At 38.6% G+C, this 20,327-nt stretch overlaps 1 protein-coding gene across 3 annotated transcripts in view; it reads right to left on the bottom strand.

Moving 5' to 3' along the window:
* kcnn2 (potassium calcium-activated channel subfamily N member 2) overlaps positions 1–20,327 on the bottom strand; it is a 553,897-nt gene that overhangs the window by 461,415 nt on the left and 72,155 nt on the right. For 2 of the 3 annotated variants that reach the window (XM_039758937.1, XM_039758939.1), the window contains exon 1: positions 15,992–16,085. The exons of the other annotated variant lie outside the window; for it this stretch is intronic. The gene's annotated coding sequence lies outside the window, so the exon portion shown is untranslated. Of the gene's footprint in view, positions 1–15,991; positions 16,086–20,327 lie in introns of those variants that run through there. 3 annotated transcript variants of the gene reach the window in all.

Below are 20,327 nucleotides of genomic sequence, written 5' to 3'. Positions count from 1 at the left end.
TTAAAGAAGTATGTTGCAGTAAGCATTTTTATTTCCCCTTTCTTAAGCTATATTATATGGGGCCTAAGATGTCCCAAAAATCAGTGCCTTTTTAATCTTGTGCAAACAAGATTTTATAGGCACAAATAATATATTGAGACCACAAGTTATGCATTGTCTGAACAATACCCATATGTTGTACACACAAGATATTACAGAGGATTCTTACGAGCCCAATTACTGAAACGCTATAGTGCCTGGCACTGTTTCTGAACCCTAGCTGGAGGTTGGAAGAGTACACTGCTGTGGGTGCTGCAGGAATTCAGACTCGCTTCATGATGCTTTTTCATGCTTTACAGTCCATGGCAATGGTCCTGGCTTGGTTCAGGTCAAGTCGTTGGATCTTCGGATATTCCACTTGTTTGTTTCACATTTTCTTGGTCGTAGTCCATTGTATCCTCCACTGGGGAGTCTGTGTGGTAGCCTATTTGTTTCATTCTGTACATGTGGCCAAACCACCTTCTCTGCTGGATTTGTTTGTCAATGGTCGGTTGTTGTTGAAATCTTACCTGAATGGTTTGAGACTTGAGACTGTTCAGATTCAGTTTGAGCAAGGTCCATGTTTCTGATCCATAAAGGAGGAACGGCAAGATCATTATCTGGAAGAAGTGAAGTTTGACCTTCATGGAGATGTTGATTCTCTTCCATAGGCACCATTTCAGAGCAGCAAATGTTACAGCCTCCTGTCACTAGATAACTGGAGAGTGAAATGTCATTGTCTGCAAAGGATCTTGCTGCCCTTTGTTATATGAGAACCAATAAAAGGGGTGTCAACTTTCCTTCAAGCAGATATAAGTAATTCTGATGCTACCTTATGAACTTTGAGATCAGGGAAAGCTAACAGAATACTGCCCTGCCAACCAGAATCTACTATAGGCACAATGACTAAAGAAGATTGTGAAATATGGCCGGCCATTCATCCCGGCCAATACCCCCAGGCCGCCAGATGGAGCCCTACTTGCAGCATAGGAATTATAATGCACAGCCCTGCTGGATACCATGGGGGCCGCCAGGAGTCGCTGCAGGGAGGCTCAGGGATTTATATTTTACGTATAGTCCAGAAATATTTCCAAGTCACGGGAACGGAAGAAATTATATATTTCCGGGCTGAAGAAAAAAGAGGAGTTTTTACCTGGCCCGGAATTGCTGGATAATCACATGGACTGAGGGCTCAGAAGCACTTCTGGGTCGAGGACTATAAAGGACTGTGGGAAATCCCAGACAATTGAGCTGAGTTGGTAGGCATGGTGGCTAAGTGTCTGGGAGATTGGAGGATTGTTTATTTGATTATTGGGTGTTTATTTATTGAGTATTGTGGAATGGAGGGTGCTTTGTGCACTTTATTATTATAATAAATAATTATTGGACTTTTTATCTGGTGTCTGATGTGGTGTCTGAGGGTTCAAGGGAGCGAGAGGCCCTTAATCTATCACAAGATATACAGGGCTTATCAAGTAAATTTTCTAGATTTATGTTTGATGGTGAACTTTGAGTAGCAAAATATTTTGTCTTGGTAAATTACCAGAATAATTATTTCACAATCAAGTGCAATGTGTGTGACTTTTATTTTCTCAGTGCTTTCCTTTTTATTGGTGCTTTACTCAGTTCAGGAGAAAGCATTTAAATTTAACAGAACTGACCCATGTCCAGAGAATTCTTCAGTAGAATAGTGATTCTCATATTAAAATGGTCATTTTATTATTTTTCCCATGGGCTCACCACCTATGGGAGGGGCGAAGGAGGTCAGGTGCAGTGTGAGTTGGGTGGTGGCCGGAGGCGGGGACCTTGGCGGTCTGATCCTCGGCTACAGAAACTGGCTCTTGGGACTTGGAATGTCACCTCTCTGAAGTGGAAGGAGCCTGAGCTAGTGCGCGAGGTTGAGAGGTTCCGGCTAGATATAGTCAGACTCACCTCGACACACAGCTTGGACTCTGGAACCAATCTCCTTGAGAGGGGCTGGACTCTCTACCACTCTGGAGTTGCCCCCGGTGAGAGGCGCCGAGTAGGTGTGGGCATACTTATTGCCCCCCGACTTGGAGCCTGTGCGTTGGGGTTTACCCCGGTGGACGAGAGGGTGGCCTCCCTCTGCCTTCGGGTGGGGGGAAGGGTCCTGACTGTTGTTTGTGCATATGCGCCGAACAGCAGTTTGGAGTATCCACCCTTTTGGAGTCTCTGAGGGGTGCTAGAGGGCATACCTTCTGGGATTCCCTCGTTTTGCTGGGAGACTTCAATGCTCACGGGGCAATGACAGTGAGACCTGGAAGGCGTGATTGGGAGGAATGGCCCCGATCTGAACCCGAGCGGTGTTTTGTTATTGGACTTCTGTGCTCGTCACGGATTGTCCATAACGAACACCATGTTCAAGCATAAGGGTGTTCATATGTGCACTTGGCACCAGGACACCCTAGGCCTCAGTTCGATGATCGACTTTGTGGTGTGTCGCCGGACTTGCGCCATATGTCTTGGACACTCGGGTGAAGAGAGGGGCGAGCTGTCAACTGATCACCACCTGGTGGTGAGTTGGCTTCGATGGTGGGGAAGATGCCGGTCAGACCTGGTAGGCCCAAACGTTGTGAGGGTCTGCTGGGAACGGCTGGCAGAGTCCCCTGTCAGAAGTAGCTTCAACTCCCACCTCGGCAGAACTTCAACCACGCCCCGAGGGAGGTGGGGACATTGAGTCCAATGGGCCATGTTCCGTGCCTCTATTGTTGAGGCGGCTGACCGGAGCTGTGGCCGCAAGGTGGTCGGTGCCTGTCGGGCGGCAATCCCCAACCCGCTGGTGGACACCGCGTGAGGGATGCCGTCAAGCTGAAGAAGGAGTCCTATAGGACTTTTTGTCCTGTGGGTCTCTGGAGGCAGCTGATAGGTACCGCAGGCCAAGCGAATGGGCTTCGGTTGTTGCTGAGGCAAAACTTCGGGCATGGGAGGAGTTTGGAGAGGCCATGGAGAACGACTTTCGACGGCTTCGAGGAGATTCTGGTCCACCGTCCGCGTCTCAGGAGGGAAGCAGTGCAGTGTCAACACCGTATATGGTGGGATGGTGCGCTGCTGACCTCGACTTCGACGCTGTGGGTCGGTGGGGGAGTACTTCAAGACCTCCTCAATCCCACTAACATGCCTTCCACGAGGAAGCAGAGCCTGGGGACTCTGAGGTGGGCTCTCCCATCTCTGGGACTGAAGTCACCGAGGTGGTCAAAAACTCCTTGGTGGCAGGGCCCCGGGGTGGATGAGATACGCGAGTTCCTTAAGGCTCTGGATGTTGTAGGACTGTCTTGGTTGACACGCCTCTGCAACATCGCATGGACATCGGGACAGTGCCTCTGGATTGGCAGACCGGGGTGGTGGTCCCCTCTTTAAAAGGGGACCGGAGGGTGTGTTCCAACTATAGAGGGATCACACTCCTCAGCCTCCCTGGAAAAGTCTATTTGGGGGTTCTGGAGAGGAGGGTCCTCGGATTCAGGAGGAACAGTGTGGTTTTCGTCCTGGTCGTGGAACAGTGGACCAGCTCTTCACCCTTAGCAGAGTCCTGGAGGGTGCATGGGAGTTTGCCCAACCAGTCTACATGTGTTTTGTGGACTTGGAAAAGGCATTCGACCGTGTCCCTCGGGAATCCTGTGGGGGTGCTCGGGAGTATGGGGTACCGGACCCCCTGTTAAGAGCTGTTCGGTCCCTGTACAACCGGTGTCAGAGCTCTGGTCCGCATTGCGAGCAGTAAGTCGAGCCCGTTTCCAGTGAGAGTTGGACTCCGCCAGGGCTGCCCTTTGTCACCAATTCTGTTCATAACTTTTATGGACAGAATTTCTAGGCGCAGCCAGGGTGTTGAAGGGGTCTGGTTTGGTGTACTCAGGATTGGGTCACTGCTTTTGCAGATGATGTTGTCCTGTTTGCTTCATCAGGCCGTGATCTTCAGCTCTCTGGATCGGTTCGCAGCTGAGTGTGAAGCGGCTGGGATGAGAATCAGCACCTCCAAATCCGAGACCATGGTCCTCAGCCGGAAAAGGGTGGCGTGCCCTCTCAGGGTTAGGGGAGAGATCCTGCCCCAAGTGGAGGAGTTCAAGTATCCTTGGGTCTTGTTCACGAGTGAGGGAAGAATGGAGCGTGAGATGACAGGCGGATCGGTGCGGCATCCGCAGTGATGCAGGCTCTGCATCGGTCTGTCGTGGTGAAAAGAGCTGAGCCGTAAGGCAAAGCTCTCAATTTACCATTCGATCTACGTTCCTACCCTCACCTATGGTCATGAGCTATGGGTAGTGACCGAAAGAACGAGATCGCGAATACAAGCGGCTGAAATGAGTTTCCTCCGCAGGGTGTCTGGGCTTTCCCTTAAAGATAGGGTGAGGAGCTCAGTCATCCGGGAGGGGCTCAGAGTAGAGCCGCTGCTCCTCCGCATCGAGAGGAGTCAGATGAGGTGGCTCGGGCATCTGATCAGGATGCCTCCTGGACGCCTCCCTGGTGAGACCCAGGACACGCTGGAGGGACTATGTCTCCTGGCTGGCCTGGGAACGCCTTGGGATTCTCCCGGAAGAGCTGGAAGAAGTGGCCGGGGAGAGGGAAGTCTGGGCTTCTCTGCTTAAGCTGCTACCCCTGCGACCCGACCTCGGATAAGCGGAAGAGGATGGATGGATGGATTTTATTATTTTGCATTATTGGAGTGTAATATTAATGCAATTTGGTTTAGTGCTTGTAAGTGTGGAAAAAAGTTATTCAGCAGAATTTAAATTGTCTATAGGAGTGAATTAAAATATAAATATAATGAACCAAGTTGGACTACATCTGGTTATGCTAGAGAGTTAATAATATGCCTTGAGTTTAATTGTGGTTAATTCTATAGTTTACATGAGCACTCCAGCAGGTAATTTAAAGATACAATTTGGCACCAGACTAAGCAAAGGAAACCACAGCTTTCTTAAGAGAATTCCTTTTAAAGATAAACAACAATTCTGAAATTGCATATTACTATTTAATGTAATAATTGCCCTTCTAAAATCCACCTTTACTTTAGTGAAATATAACAAACCCAATCTGTGTTGATTTTAAATTGTGTGTATATTCAATTGATAAGGTTGTGAGCTGTTCACTGGGCTTTTTATTATTAATTTTATATTTTATTTTATTACCTTTATCTCTATAGAATGGTCTTCTCATCTAGTGTTTTTGGGTATTAGAGAAAGGGAGGCACAGTGTAAGTCATATCCATATCCATACTCACCAGCTCCACACAGTGTCACAGTGACACTGACTACAGCTATGTACTGATCCAAAGTAAAATTGCATTTACTTTATTCATTATTCTGAATCTGTAATGCATTTCTGGAGCAAAATTATTGAGTGAGTTTGTGTAACAATAAAGTAAATGTATTGTGTTCTCTAGACAAAGTCTTCAACCTTGTCAATATAAATTGCACTTTTACATTTAATACTTGAGTACTTTCGAAAGAAATTTAATTAAATTTTCCTCAACTATTTTTAACTGAAATTCTTCTTACTTCAGAGAAAGTAAAAATTTGACAAAGTACTTTGACTTTTATTCAGTTGTTTCTGAGTACTTTTTACAACTCTAGTTGTTTGAATCAAATAATTTTCTTACTTTTTCATCTAAATGATTTGGAATTAATATGCAGCACTTTCATTTTTTTTACTGTTGTGAACACTGCTTTGTAATTTATCCCAAAGAGAGTAGAATACATTTAAATTAAGAGTATTTTAATTGGATAGTTATTTGTTTTTTGTTATTAAAGTTTATATTATTGTCACATATAGAGTAGTATGAAATTCTTGCATGTGCTAATCAACATGTATTGCTTTAACACAGTCTTAGTTCTTTAGGGTTCCAGCTGGCAATGTGAAGGTGAAAAGCATATTTTAAATAACATTTTCTCATTTGTGTTTGACTTTTTAGGGTTAGATGATTCAGTTATAAATACTCAACACCAAGAGCTGCAGCTGCCCAGCATCTCCTCCTAATTCCCCTCCTTCATCTGTACATAGCAGTGGAGATTTTGGCTGGAATACTCTGGAGGAGCCAGTTAATATTAACTTTCCTAATTTAAAATACCTGTCCCTCTTTTGCTAATGACTGGTAAGATGTCCAAATTCATGCACTGATGGCGTTACAAAAAAATCAAACATAGGGATGCTGGTGCCTGGTCTGTCTCAGTTAGTATCAGATCTGACATTGTCTTCAGCTGACAAAATACGGCAATATCAAGTTAAACGTGTAGTAAACTATGGGCTTTGCAAGCACCCACTGCCCAGAAAAAAATACTGGCTGTGAACTGCCTAAACTGAATCAGCAACATCTTAAGTTCAGATGTGAAAACCTTTTGGGTGAAAAGAGACAACCACAATAACACAAAAAGAACATGCAGAGTACAAGTGTTGCACAACTCAAACACAAGGCTCTTGTAAAATATCCATCCATCCATTATTCAACCCGCTGAATCCGAACACAGGGTCACGGGGGTCTGCTGGAGCCAATCCCAGCCAACACAGGGCACAAGGCAGGAACCAATCCTGGGGTGGGTGCCAACCCACCACAGGACACACACAAACACACACCAAGCACACACTAGGGCCAATTTAGAATCACCAATCCACCTAACCTGCATGTCTTTGGACTGTGGGAGGAAACCGGAGCGCCCAGAGGAAATCCACGCAGACACGGGAAGAACATGCAAACTCCACGCAGGGAGGACCCGGGAAGTGAACCCAAGTCTCCTAACTGCGAGGCAGCAGCGCTACCACTGCGCCACCGTGCCGCCCTCTTGTAAAATATTTTCTAGTAAAATATCCATCCATCCATTTTCTAACCCGCTGAATCCGAATACAGGGTCACGGGGGCTGCCAGAGCCAATCCCAGCCAACACAGGGCACAAGGCAGGAACCAATCCTGGGCAGGGTGCCAACCCACCGCAGGATACACACAAACACACCCTCACACCAAGCACACACTAGGGCCAATTTAGAATCGCCAATCCACCTAACCTGCATGTCTTTGGATTGTGGGAGGAAACCGGAGTGCCCGGAGGAAACCCACGCAGACACGGGGAGAACATGCAAACTCCACGCAGGGAGGACCCAGGAAGCGAACCCGGATCTCCTAACTGCGAGGCAGCAGCGCTACCACTGCGCCACCGTGCCGCCCTCTTGTAAAATATTTTCTAGTAAAATATGTTTAGTTAATTTAGTTTGTGGTAAAAAAAAATATATTGAACTGGACAGCTGCTGCTGCAATTGAAAAAATGATTCACTAGTGAGACCTCATCTGGGGTATTGTGTACAGTTCTAATGAAAGACAATTCAGCAATTGAAGCAGTCAAGAGGACAGCAATCAGGTGAAACCTGACAGTTAAGGACATGTCCTACTCTGACAGGCACAGGGAGTTGAACATGTTCAGTCTTGAACAAAGGAGACAAAGTTGGGACCTAATCCAGTTCTTCAAATTGCTCATAAAATAGATTTAGCAGAATTTTTTCAGCCTAATAGTGAATTACGTAATCAAGGACACCAGTGGAAATTAAGGGGAAGTGCATTTAGAAATGAAGCCAAGTAGCACTTATTTATGGAATGGGAATTTGGAATAAAGTACCAAGTCATGCAGTTGAAGAAGAAACCTTGACAACCTTTAGGAGGTACTTGGACAAGATACTGCAACACCTTAGCTATTAGCTCAACAAACAAGCTTGATGGACTGAATTGTCTCCTCCCGTTTGTCAAATTTCATATGTTCTAAAGTTCTTATGTGATTTGCAGTCAAAGTCAACAAGACGATTGTGTTCTCAAGGTGACTAGGTCACTGATTGAGACCCAGAACAGTCACTCGGTGCTGAACAGCACGTGTTAATGGTAATATTGTACTGATCATTGGACTCCGTGCCTTGTTTTATTATGTTAAAATGTGTTACATTTGTTTTTAGCAATCTAAGAGATATTAAAGAGAAACTTCATGTCAATGTGTACGAAAGTAAACAACAAACAACTTTTTTTCTGGCCTCTAGCCAAGATAAGGTGTAATTTAATGTATGGGCAAGCTGAATATATTGTTAAGACTTTATATATATTTCAAGATTAATTTCTCACATCTTTCTGTCTTGCTGTAATATCCCTAGCAATTAAGTACATTTGCAGTTTACCTGCCATTATCCTGTTCAATATTCAAAAATAACTAAAGCGTAGCATACTGATAAGGGCTTTGCAGTACAGTTGTGGAGATTTAATGCACTGTTATATTGCAGAAAGAAGTGAACACTAAATGGCTTGTGATTAACATGTTCCAGCACAGAGATGATATATTTTAAATTTAGTGTGGTAGTGAGATACATTTCACTGCAAGATGCTTTTTGATCACTAACTCACTGATCTGCTAACAAGCTTTATTTCATTATTTAAAAAATGTCGATCAGACTGGTTTTAGTAACTATAAGCTAGTTATCTTAATGTGTATCAAAGGTAAATTAATGGAAACAGTTATTTTTCTTAAAAAAATAAAATTGAGCAGCACACATCAGATATAGATGTTTCAATGAACAGGAAGCAGGGGATTAGATGTAAAGATCATGCCTCATAAATATGATAGTTTTACAAATGTGACAAAATAATTTCATTAGAGATTTGCATATAAAATCTTTTGATATTTCACCATAAAAGAGGCTATTCATCACTTTAAAAGAAGTCAAAGTGTTTATATGGATGCAAAATTTGCTTAAACACAGCAGGCAATGTATTATGGCACTGAAGTGCATTTTCCATATTAGGTGATGATAACTGTGGCAGGTCACAGAAATCAATGCTAGAACTGTTGCTCTTTTTAAGTTATATCAGTTATCTAGTTACAAATGTAACTATCAAGCTGGTTGAAATGACAGGTAACAGTAAACTGGTGAGATTAGTGGATAGCTTAGAATGAGCAAAATCATTAAAGGAGCACCCGCAAAGAACTCACATTTATGCAGATAAGTATCAGATGAACCTTAAAGTCTAAGCTGTTATGAATAGAAGCAAATCATTAGATATAACTATCTAAAAGAGAATGTAAAACTTTAAACACTGTTTTAGAAGGATTGTCACTGTTACTGGATTGTCACTGTCAACAAGCAGATAAGCATACAGAAACTGCTAAAGAGGTTAAAAGGAATAGGGAGGCAATTTGTAAGGACTTTAGAAAATTGTGTGCAGTTCTGGTGTTATAAAAGAGATACTGTATATTATCACTAGAGAAAGTACAGAGAAGAGCAACTAGACTGATAACGGGTGTACTCACATTAGCAATTTCTTCCGTGCACGAGCTCGTGTCCATATGTAACCCCCCCAAAGTCTAGTTCGTTTGACTAGTGTGATCGCTTCATGCCAGGCCAAGTGTACCGTGCCTTGGCCCGTTTGGAAGAGGTGTGCCATGGCACGGTTCAGTAGGATTCTGGAACAGTATGATTGCTAAACGTGCCTGAGCATGGAAAACAGACAAGATGTCAATGATGCAACAAGTCAGACAGTGCAATTCTCATTTCATTCAATACCATTTGAGTTAAAGATTTATATTCTTACCTTACAGATGAACATGCATTGTAGCTGGCAAGAAAAGCTGCAAATTCCTCCCTTAACATCATTTGTCTCCATACAAATTTTCTCATACATGTAGCACAACTAACAGCAAAATGCTGTGCTGCACACTCATTAAATCTGTAAGAGTTTAGAGAGTTAACCTGCCCTACATGACTCCAAAAAACCCACAAAATAAGTAAAATCATTTTGACATGCATGTTGTTACCCCAAGTTCGGATCTTGTTTTGGCTTTACACAAAATCTTACGGTGTTGACGAAAGCGTGTCTATGCCCAGAACATTAAAGTGCAGTGTGAGTGCAGGCCAGCAGGGGAGTAGTAGAAAGGAGGGACAATCGCGCTTGGGCATGGTATGGAAGTAACATGCCTAGTGTGCGTACACCCTAAGAGACTGTGAGAGTATGAGGCAAAATAACTGAAGGAGCTGATTATTTTCACCTTAGGCACTCAGATATTATGAGGAGGTGGCATGAAAGGTTAAAATCATGAAGTTGATGGGTATTGTAGATTCCAGATTTTCCTTTAAAATGATGGAAGATGTTTAATCACACAGAGAATGACAGATATAAGGGAGAAGTTACCAAGCAGTGTAGTAGATAGTTGTGCTTTGCAGACATTTAAATATTAACTTTTTCTGAAAGAGTTAGGTGAATAGAGATTTATGAGCTAGGTTAGGCTGAACAGGTTAGGCTTTTCTTGTCAAAATATTGTAGGAGCTGTTTATCTGCAGCTAACCTGAACACATTTATTCCCCAAAATATGTTATTATTCTTAATGAAATTTAAAGTACATTCTTGAAAATGAAAGATTTATCAAGGTACTTTAAGTTCTGAATGTTAGTACTGAAAAAACATAGTTTATTTCTTTAATTTTAATAAATGCTGTTCATATGTCCTCAAAGCTTTTTGTGCTACTTTCAACCATGCTTTGCAGATACATTTGTACATAACAGATTAAATTTCAGGTGTTTCTTTTACCCTTATGTATAAATACACCTCTCTGTACAAAGACAGTGTGGTTTTAAACCAACAAAAGCTTGACAAACCTGACAAATAAATTCAGTAATGCAAAAATATTGTAAAAAACTACCCACGGTACAGGTAATAGAATAGTTTACAAATATTTGCCATCTTTTGTCCTACGTGTACTTTCAATGCTTTTCTATGTGCTCACATACAGTATGTCTGTACCTCTCTTCATCTGCACTCCCTTTCTCAAGTGTGGCCTGCTTGTCAGACTTTGTTTTTATCTTTGAGGTGCCTTTCTCACTTCCTGTCCAGTTTTAGACTTTCAGTCTTTGAAGGCACCTTTCTCAGTGTGCACCTTTACTTCTCCTCATGCTTTATTGCACTCGCTCTTCCTTTTTCTTTGTGTCATCAAAGCCAAACTGACCAATCAAATTACTCTGACTGACTAAACAGAGAGATCTTAATGTTTTATTATATAGCAGATAAAATAATAAAAAAACCAAAAACTGATTATGGCATTGGAATTAATCGGATGCATGACACAAAATGGTAACTGTAAATTTCACAAAACTTTTTTTGTCTTCAAGTTGAATGCCCATGGTTTTGCCCAGCCAAAGAAACCAGAAAAGAGAGACGAGACTGCGTTGGTTTGGACAAGTACAGAGGAGAGATGCTGAGTATATTGGGAGAAGGATGCTAAGGTTGGAGCTGCCAGGAAAAAGAAAAGATGAAGGCCTAAGAGAAGGTTTATGGATGTGACGAGAGATAACTTGAAAGTGATGGGTGTAATAGAGCAAGATGCAGAGGACAGAAAGATATGGAAAAAAATGATCCACTGTGGCAACCCTTAACCTGAGCAACCGAAAGAAGAAGAAGTAATAACTTCATTTTCCAACAGGTTTAATCAGATTATAAACGGCCAATTTTGCATTTTCTAGGTGTTTAGGGTCTTTATTCTTACATAAACAGTGACATAAAAGTGAAACAACATGCAACACATTGCCATTCTCCACACAGTGGTCGGATCATTAACTCTTCTGATATTTATTTTTGTTCACTGTTTTATTTGATACCTTGTTATCATTTATTTAAGCTATGGATTGGTTTAGTTAAGCTGTATCCTCCATTGTTAAAGAGAAGTCGACTGAAGCTCAAGAGGGAGACTGTAGTCAGTTCTTTCACATTAAGCCTTCATGAAGATACCATATACCTGTAAGTTTCAAACCTTGAACCTTTGTTTTATCAGTACTTGAAAAGATGTTTAACTTGTACAGCTTAAACTGATTCACATGGAAATATGTTTCTATTATTTTGTCTTCTTATTTTTTAGGTTGAGAAGACAGAGGTATGCAGAACAAAGCCAGATTTATTTATTTTTTTGTATTGTAGACAAAAAATAAGGTATATAAAGAATATTTAGTGAAAGCAACGTCAAATCTTTTCAAAGAAAGGCAGGAACACATTAACATTCACAAGTACACCTATTTTAAGATTGTGTTGTTTGCACTGTGAGATATAATATGATATATGTGATTTGGCACCACATTTTATTCAATAACATATTTGTATCAGAAGTACTACATAATAATTGAGAGGACAAAATCAGTGTGGAAGTATCAAAGTATCCATTAACACGGTAAGGATTGGCATTCAGAAACGATATTTATATAAATCCATTGTTTTGCTAATTTTCTTTCCATATTTTTTTTTCAGGGTCCACCCACATGATACTGAGGCAATGTAAGCCAAAGGTCAGACAAAAAGATTTAAAAATAAAAGTTTATGCCCTGAATGCACCAGAATGTTCCAATTGTGATAGTGTAAGTATATGATTGATTGGACTAAATCCAGTAAATGTTTAAATTATGTAATAAAAAATATCACTTAATGACTTTATGGGTGTCGCTTCCACTCCATCCAGCAGTTGGAACTCTTCTTCCAAATCAAGCCGTCAAAAGCAGCCTGGGGGAGCGTTAACACATGTAGATGAAGAGAAGTAAGCCTGACTGCTTCCGTCTTCATTAAAATTAATTAAAACTACTTTTGAACACTATAAACACAAGATCAACACTATTTTTATGTTTCTTTCCTGTACATCAACAGCTGTTTGTTTTAAGATGTTAACCATTCTTAAAGTCAAGCTAACTGCTATTTATCATTAATATTAGAAAGTGTTTTGTCTTTCTATTTCCTGTTTTGAGATGCAAGTATGTAAGAATTAGTTTGTTAGCTAAAACTCCTCTTTCGAATACTGCTATATTATTCCCAATGCATTATTTCAATGGCTGAAATTGGACCTGTATCTGATAAAATTATATATTCATACATTTTTTTATATAAGCAATATTGCACTAAAATGTCAAATGATGTATTGTAATAGTATTTAGTCCTCTAGTCTCACTGTATCAGAGACTAGTTTTGACACATTAATCTGTATTTTTGGATTTTGATTTTGTATGTTTTATTTTTCTTTCTACCAACTTGTCTGCAAATTAAAATGTAATAGGTGTTCTTTATAGATTTGAGGGTGTGGAATCCAAATCTGACAAAAGAACTACTCTGTCACATCCAGTTTCTGAGATAAAAAACATAATATACTTAACAAATTATAAATTACACATAATTGTGCAATTCTGTTAAGTATAATTGCGTTCAATTTAAAAAATATAAAAGTGGCCACTTGGTAGTTTTTTTTCCTTTTATAATCCCCACAGTGGTTCACAGTGACCAACAATTTTAACCCAAATAAAATACAAAAAAGGGAGGAGACCTTCAAAAAACCTCAGTATAATCGATCCATCCCTTTTCTTAACCTGTTTATGCAGGGAGCAGCTGGAGACTTTCCCAGCAGTCATCAGGTAGAAGGCAGACACACCAAGGCCAGTTTAGCAATGGCAGCTCACCTAACCTGCATGCCTTTAGACTGTGGGAGGAAAGTGGAACATCCAGAAGAAACCCATGCAGACACAGGGAGAACATGTACATTTCATGCAGGGAGTACCAAGGACACAAATCCTGATCTCCTTATTGCAAGGCAGCAGTGCTACCACTGCGTCACCACATTTTAGTTATATCAGTTATGAGTACAGTCATGATAATAATTTTATTCAACAAATTAGGAACAAGAAAAACAAAGAAAAATTCCTAAATACAGTACAAATTTCTAAATTCCACATACAAAAAATTCAAACTTCAAACTAAGGAAAGAAACATAATAAAAAAGGTGACATATACTGTAAAAAAAATGACAAAAATCAACAAAATCCCAAAGGACCTTGACAAAAAGGTTTTGCAAGCTTAGAATCAGAGTTCTCAGTTGAAGAATGTCTTCATCATACATTTGCCTCTTTTATTTCATATGACCCTCCCAACATGTGACTGCCATCTGATTAATGTTACATGGCAACAGACAATGATAGGAAGGGCCAAGGGAAAATTGCAGATAAAATAAGTAGCCATGGACAGAGTTGCAGCCAAATCCCGACTCTTATGAACAGAAAAATGCATGCAGCTAATCAGATAGTGTGCAACTGCTGCCCACCAACACACTCTGAAAACTCCCAGGAGCCAAAAACTAAAATTTGATTATAGGTGCTCTCCAGGAAAGCATGGCTCTGTTTATTAAACACATCAAAATTATTGTTTGGAAGCCCTTCTCAATCCAGTTTTTAATTTCCAATGTTAATAAAACAAAACCTCAACAATGAAGGGTCAACTGAAATAAAGCTCACAAGTCAGTCCAAAGCTTTGTACAATGTTGCAGACTGCTTAGTACAGTACTTTCCAGTGATCATCTCCAGCTCTGAAATCCGTTGCAGCAAAAACAAAGCTGAACCTCAGTTTAAATTATGCTTAGTCCAGTTCCAGGGATTCATCTTTGTTATTGTACTAATTAGCATAACCTACAGAAGAATGCCTTTCCGAACGTTTAATTTAAGTTGATTGGTAAACCAACGGTATGTCACTGCTCTGCTTTTTTTTTTTGCTGTTTTGTTTTACAAATATGGCTGTGTCACTTCACACAATGATTTTTTTGTATGTTCCAAAATGAAAGAATACTCTTTGCTGTTGATAGATAGAAAAACATGACTATTCTCCTTAAATATTGACAGATTTTTGAAAGATTTAATGAATGCAGGTAATAGGTGTGTATTTTTGTGTTTATGTTACAAATAGTATCACATTTTCATTATTTGTATTGTAATTCTTATTGTTTTCATAACACTACATTTCAAACACTACTTTGACTACATTATGTTATAAATGAAATGCTGTATTAGGGTGTAATATACTTCACATAATTTTTGAATTTTTATTATAATGATTTTCAGTAAACATTCCTATGTTCATTTTCTATTTTTCAAAAATGAAAGGTCAATGGCAATTAAAAGTTGCTCAATACAATAAAAAACCTTCAGCAACAACATCTGACCAGGACAGTAATGGTTCTATTGCCCATTCTTTCAGGCACGACAAAAAAGGACAAGCAGTTTGAGAAAGGGAAGTTGATTGTACTTTTGTTCATTCAGAAACTAGAACACAAGGAACAAGCACAAAACTTGCAATACAGTAACAGATCTCATGCGGAACACTTTCTTCATTTCTACTTGTCATGTTACAGAAATTATAGTACAGTAGTTCTCAAAGTAAAATAAAGAGGGGAGTTTATGCACTTTCTGTACTAAAAGGACTAAACCATTACCAAATAGTTGAAAAATATAGATTGATTAAAACATTCCATTTATTAATATTTAATAAAGTGCACTCCACATTATAATGGGTACAGATACATTAAATGGTTAAAGCTGGTTTTGCATTACACACTTGTGCACAGAGCAATAGGAGCTCAGTAAACTGAGAGTAAGATGACATAATCTGGAAATACCTGCATGACACTCCGTCATGTATCATTTTTGACATTTATTTTATGTAAATCATCAGACATACCACTGCAATTATTTTGAATAAGAGACATCAACATGTTGAAAAGGATGAAAAGGAGTCATCAACATGGCAAAAATTATTGTAATGCCTTTGAAAGAAGCCACAAAGGCACTGGCATGACCAAAAAAGCCTCATCTCAAATCAGCTAATTCCCAACTACAACCTGTTGGCTTCTGCCTAGACAGGCCAAGAAAATGGGGAGCTGGCTTTAAAAATTCAAAAATCCCAACAAAGCCCAGGATATTTCAAAATGAGTAGCAATGTAAATGAAAGCTGTAAAAAAAAGAAACAAAAAAAATCCTCCTCAAAGAATCTTTATAAAATAACAATTAATTTATATAAACAAATAAAAAAGAGCAAAAATGGCAAAAATGAGGCAAAAATGCCAATACAGAAAGTAGAAATAAATCCTAGTCCGCAATCCAGTAATCAAAATCCAAGAACAGAGGCAAAAATCCAAGAAAACAAAACAGCAACACTTACAAATGACAACACTCTTCAAATGTCAGTGAAGTGCAGAAGGATCTGCTTTCATCTTCCGAATATGAAGGTCCTCCAACAGTGACAGCAGAGTGGGTTCCACCAAAAAAACACAAGAGAACATAGCCCAATATGTTGATAATAAATAAATAAACAGAACAATATAACAAAAATGCAGAGTTAAAATTAATATCCGCAAAATAATACATTAAAATAAACAAAGAAAAATAAACATAGACCAATGACCAAAGCCTGCTGGGACATAACAGCAATGTGACATCAGTCTTCTACATTAGGTCTGCATATACTCAGATCTTCATTCTTTTACCTTTTATGTGCTTGTGCTAATGACAGGAGACGAAAATGCTTGATGCTGTGTTTAAAAGTCATATTTTCAAACCACCAACTGATGAGCACTGAATTTCCTTGCACTCGGATGGAGGTAAAAATGCTAAAACATGCATTAACAAAAAAGCAAGAGGAAAATAGTTAATCAAAAGCCAAAGTCAGGTACAAAAGGAGAAGTTTGAAAAGTAAGACTGCAATAAGATTTTCAGGGTGTCAGGGTGTTTTTAAGCTTTTATATTTCATATTTATTTTCATTTTCTTACTGATTTCTGCAGTATCACATGCCAGCTGTTTATGTTTATGGTGTGATGTCATGGACACCTCATTTGAATAAAGCCATTTTGGTAAATAGGATGTAAACCTTTGTTGGAAGGCAAAAGAAACAACTTTTGTTTGTTTATCTGTGGGTGTATACTAAAAAGAACTTCATCTTTAATTGTTTTTGCAACTATGTTCATCAGTTGTCATCATTCACCTTTTCATAAAAGTTTAGTTTTTTGGAATTATAGTTTTTGGACTTCAAGCTTTTTGATGTTCATGATTTTAGCAATAATAGATTTTTATTTATTTTCTTGTGTTTCCCAATACTTTTAAATCTTTTCCTAGTATGTCTCTTTTTTAACTAGTTATTATATTCTACTTATTACCTTGTTTTCCTTAGTTTTTATTTAATCAGTTATGTTCTTTTATTTTCTTTTCTAGTTTACTTTATCTTTTGTCTCTTGAATTTTCTTTGTTTGATTTTCCTTAAATAATAATTTAGCTACATTTGATTTTCATTGTTGTGAAGGTTTTTCTAGCAGTTTTGGCCATCCCATTTGGGGTGTAATCCTACCACTTGAATCCTCCACCCACTCACAAATACAATATCCACAGGGCATAAACAAAAACTATGTTTTTTTTTATTTTATCGATTGTAATCTATTGAAAGAAGCATATTTTTAAAATTTTAAATCTAAACTTATAATATTCTCAGGAGACTGCAGAAAAATTGCTCTTGCCTCCTAATGGAAGATGCAATTTGCAATGTGGGATGTGGTCACAACACCATTTAGCTCAAAGATTTCGTGAATTTACTTGATTTTTTTCTTATTACAGGTATGTCACTCTATAAAACTATCGGACTAAGACCTACATTTCAGCATTCAAATGGGTAAAACATGCATAAGCCAACTGGTACTATAAAGTGAAAATAAGAAAAACGTACATTGAGTGTCTATGCTCAATAAACGCTGAGTAAATAAAAACTGGAATTGACTTAGATTGAAAAAAATAATAGTTTAAACAGGGAAGTATTTTGAATTGTGAGTAATGTAATTAGTTTTCTTTTTGGTGATTCAGTAGATTTCATTACTTTCACTTGTGAAGATTCTCTAATAAGAAAGTCTTCATTCTCTGCATGCTGAGAGTTGTTGCATGCCAGCTATAAAAACTGATATACAATATATAGTAATTAAAATTGATATTCTAAGTTAACAACTGTTTTATTATTAGACTAAACATTTAATATAGGAGAATTTGTGTTTGTTTTTTAACTTAGTTTCTGTAACTGTTTTCCTAACTTTTACCATAGTTTTCATTATACACAGATATTTTCCCAGCTTAAGTTTCAGATGGTCTTGATCAGCTAGTAATAAAAATGTAGCAGCACACAACATAATATATACTGTATATACTGACAGTGTTTATGTTATACAGTACCTTTTAAAATGAACAAAATGAGGTTTGCTCAGGGTAATACAGTATGTCAGACATGAACCATGAATCATGTTGCATGATTCTGCAAACTTGTAGTTTAAAAAAGAAAGGTATTAGTATAATACATTTTAATTTCCCCTTTGTTTATATGAGGAATAATAATATACAGGTATGTATTTTTGTATAAATGACAGTACTGGGTATTATTATTTTTGTACTCTTTCACTTAAATGATATGATTTATTCAGAAATGATTTGGAAAGAACGCAGTTGTTGCAATGACAGGGTAGCTGCTTTAGATACTCTAGATTTAAAGACTTCCAACAACCTAAAAAAGACCTTATAATAAAAATGGCACAACTTAAAATTCAGAAATAATGAACAATAAACTAAATAATAAAATTTCTTAAAATCATATCATTACACCATAGAAAATGTCATAACTGCTGACATTATTGTTTGGTATAGTAAGACAACCATAAAAGACAAAAAGGCATTCAGTGTTGTGACATTTGCTCAGAATTGTAATAAGATATGACCTATTTTTTTGTAGAAATCTGTATGGAGCACTGACAAGGCTTGTCCTATAAAGAAGGGAGAGTGAGATTACATGAGGGTTCAGCATTGTTTCTCATGATAATAAATGAGAACTATCATCATCATCATAATAACTATTCATGGTGGCTCTAAAATCCGTACTGACCCCTACTCTCTTTTCTGTTTCTTTTTCCGGTTTCTTTGTGGTGGTGGCCTGCGCCACCTCCACCTACTCAAAGCTTCATGATGCTCCAACAATGATGGATGGATTAAAAGTCAGAAGTCTACGTGACCATCTTCATCAAGCCCTTCCGTGAGAACTCTAAATCCAAAGAGGACTGTTTCATGTATGTTAGGTAGAATGCCCAGAGGGGACTGGGCGGTCTCATGGTCTGGAATCCCTGCAGATTTTATTTTTTCCCCAGCCGTCTGGAGTTTTTTTGTTTTTTCTGTCCCCCCTGGCCAAAGAACCTTACTCTTATTCGATGTCAATTAATGTTGATTTATTTTGTTTTCTTATTGTGTCTTTTATTATTCTATTCTTTATTATGTAAAGCACTTTGAGCTACTGTTTGTATGAAAATGTGCTATATAAATAAATGTTGTTGTTGTTGAGATCAGCATGGAACTGTAAAAAGAGCCTCCCCGGTCAATGCTTTCTTGTTGATTATTTTGAGTTGCATGAAGGGGCAATGGTGGAAATGGAAAAAGAATTAGAGAAGCAGTGGGATGCTCTAGGATGAAGGAACTCAAAATTTCTTCTGCATCTATAGACGGGTGGGTAAGAACATAAAAGTTTGATGGCCTTTTGAACTTAGGATGCAAGATTTAGAGGGGTGGAAGACTAGAGGAAGAAACTGGGCAGAGAATTAGAGCAGAATGAAAAATGGAGAATCCAAATACTTTATAGCTGAAAGGGTTGCTGTGAAGATACTGTAAATGGATAGATATTCAAATCAGTAATAATACAATCAATGCAGTGCAGAGGCTAAAATGAAGACTGAAAGGAATGGAAGTTCAAAAAACTAAAAATGCTGTGATGGATGTGTGGTATGAACAAAATTGATCAATTAAACAAAGGATACATTAGGAGGATTTTAAAGGTGGAATGAATATGGTGAAAGATGATGAAAGGAAATCTGTAGTGGACTGCAAACATATTGAAGCAAAAGGAGAACTGTATTCTAAGGAGAGTATTAGAGATGGAGTTTCCGAGGAGAAAGAAGAGAAGAAGAGAGACCAAAAATTAGATAGAAGGATGTAGTAGAGAAGGATGTGAAGGAGACTGGGTGTAATAAGGTGATGGTTGTAAGCAGAATGTGATAGAAAATAGAGATACACCTTGAATCCTGCTTCAGAGAGATAGTCAGGGGAAAATAAGAAGATTACCTATCTGGGTACAAACTGCTTAAACTTCTACATACTTCTGCTTTTACTGCGGCTGTCCCATATTGTACTTACCTCATATAATGCAGATTACATTTACATGAAATTAGCACTTGATGCATTTTTTAAATCTGTAATAGCAAGGCTGATGCTCTGTTTTGTATGAAGTATACTGATACTGGTACTCGTGAAGGAACTTTGTTGCCACCACTACCTTTATGATGACTTATTTAGTGGCTTTTAGCTTATCTTGACAAAATGGGTTAGACATTCACTGTGTGTTGGCTGTACATTTTCTACTTAACTCCATGACTTGATTACTCAATAAAAAAATTGTCACTGCATGATAGCTTTCACACTGTAATGTTAC

Source organism: Polypterus senegalus, chromosome 7, assembly GCF_016835505.1.
Source record: "Polypterus senegalus isolate Bchr_013 chromosome 7, ASM1683550v1, whole genome shotgun sequence".
NCBI lineage: Eukaryota > Metazoa > Chordata > Cladistia > Polypteriformes > Polypteridae > Polypterus > Polypterus senegalus.
Note: the sequence above shows the minus strand (reverse complement) of the source record. Positions and strands in the feature narration are given on the sequence as shown.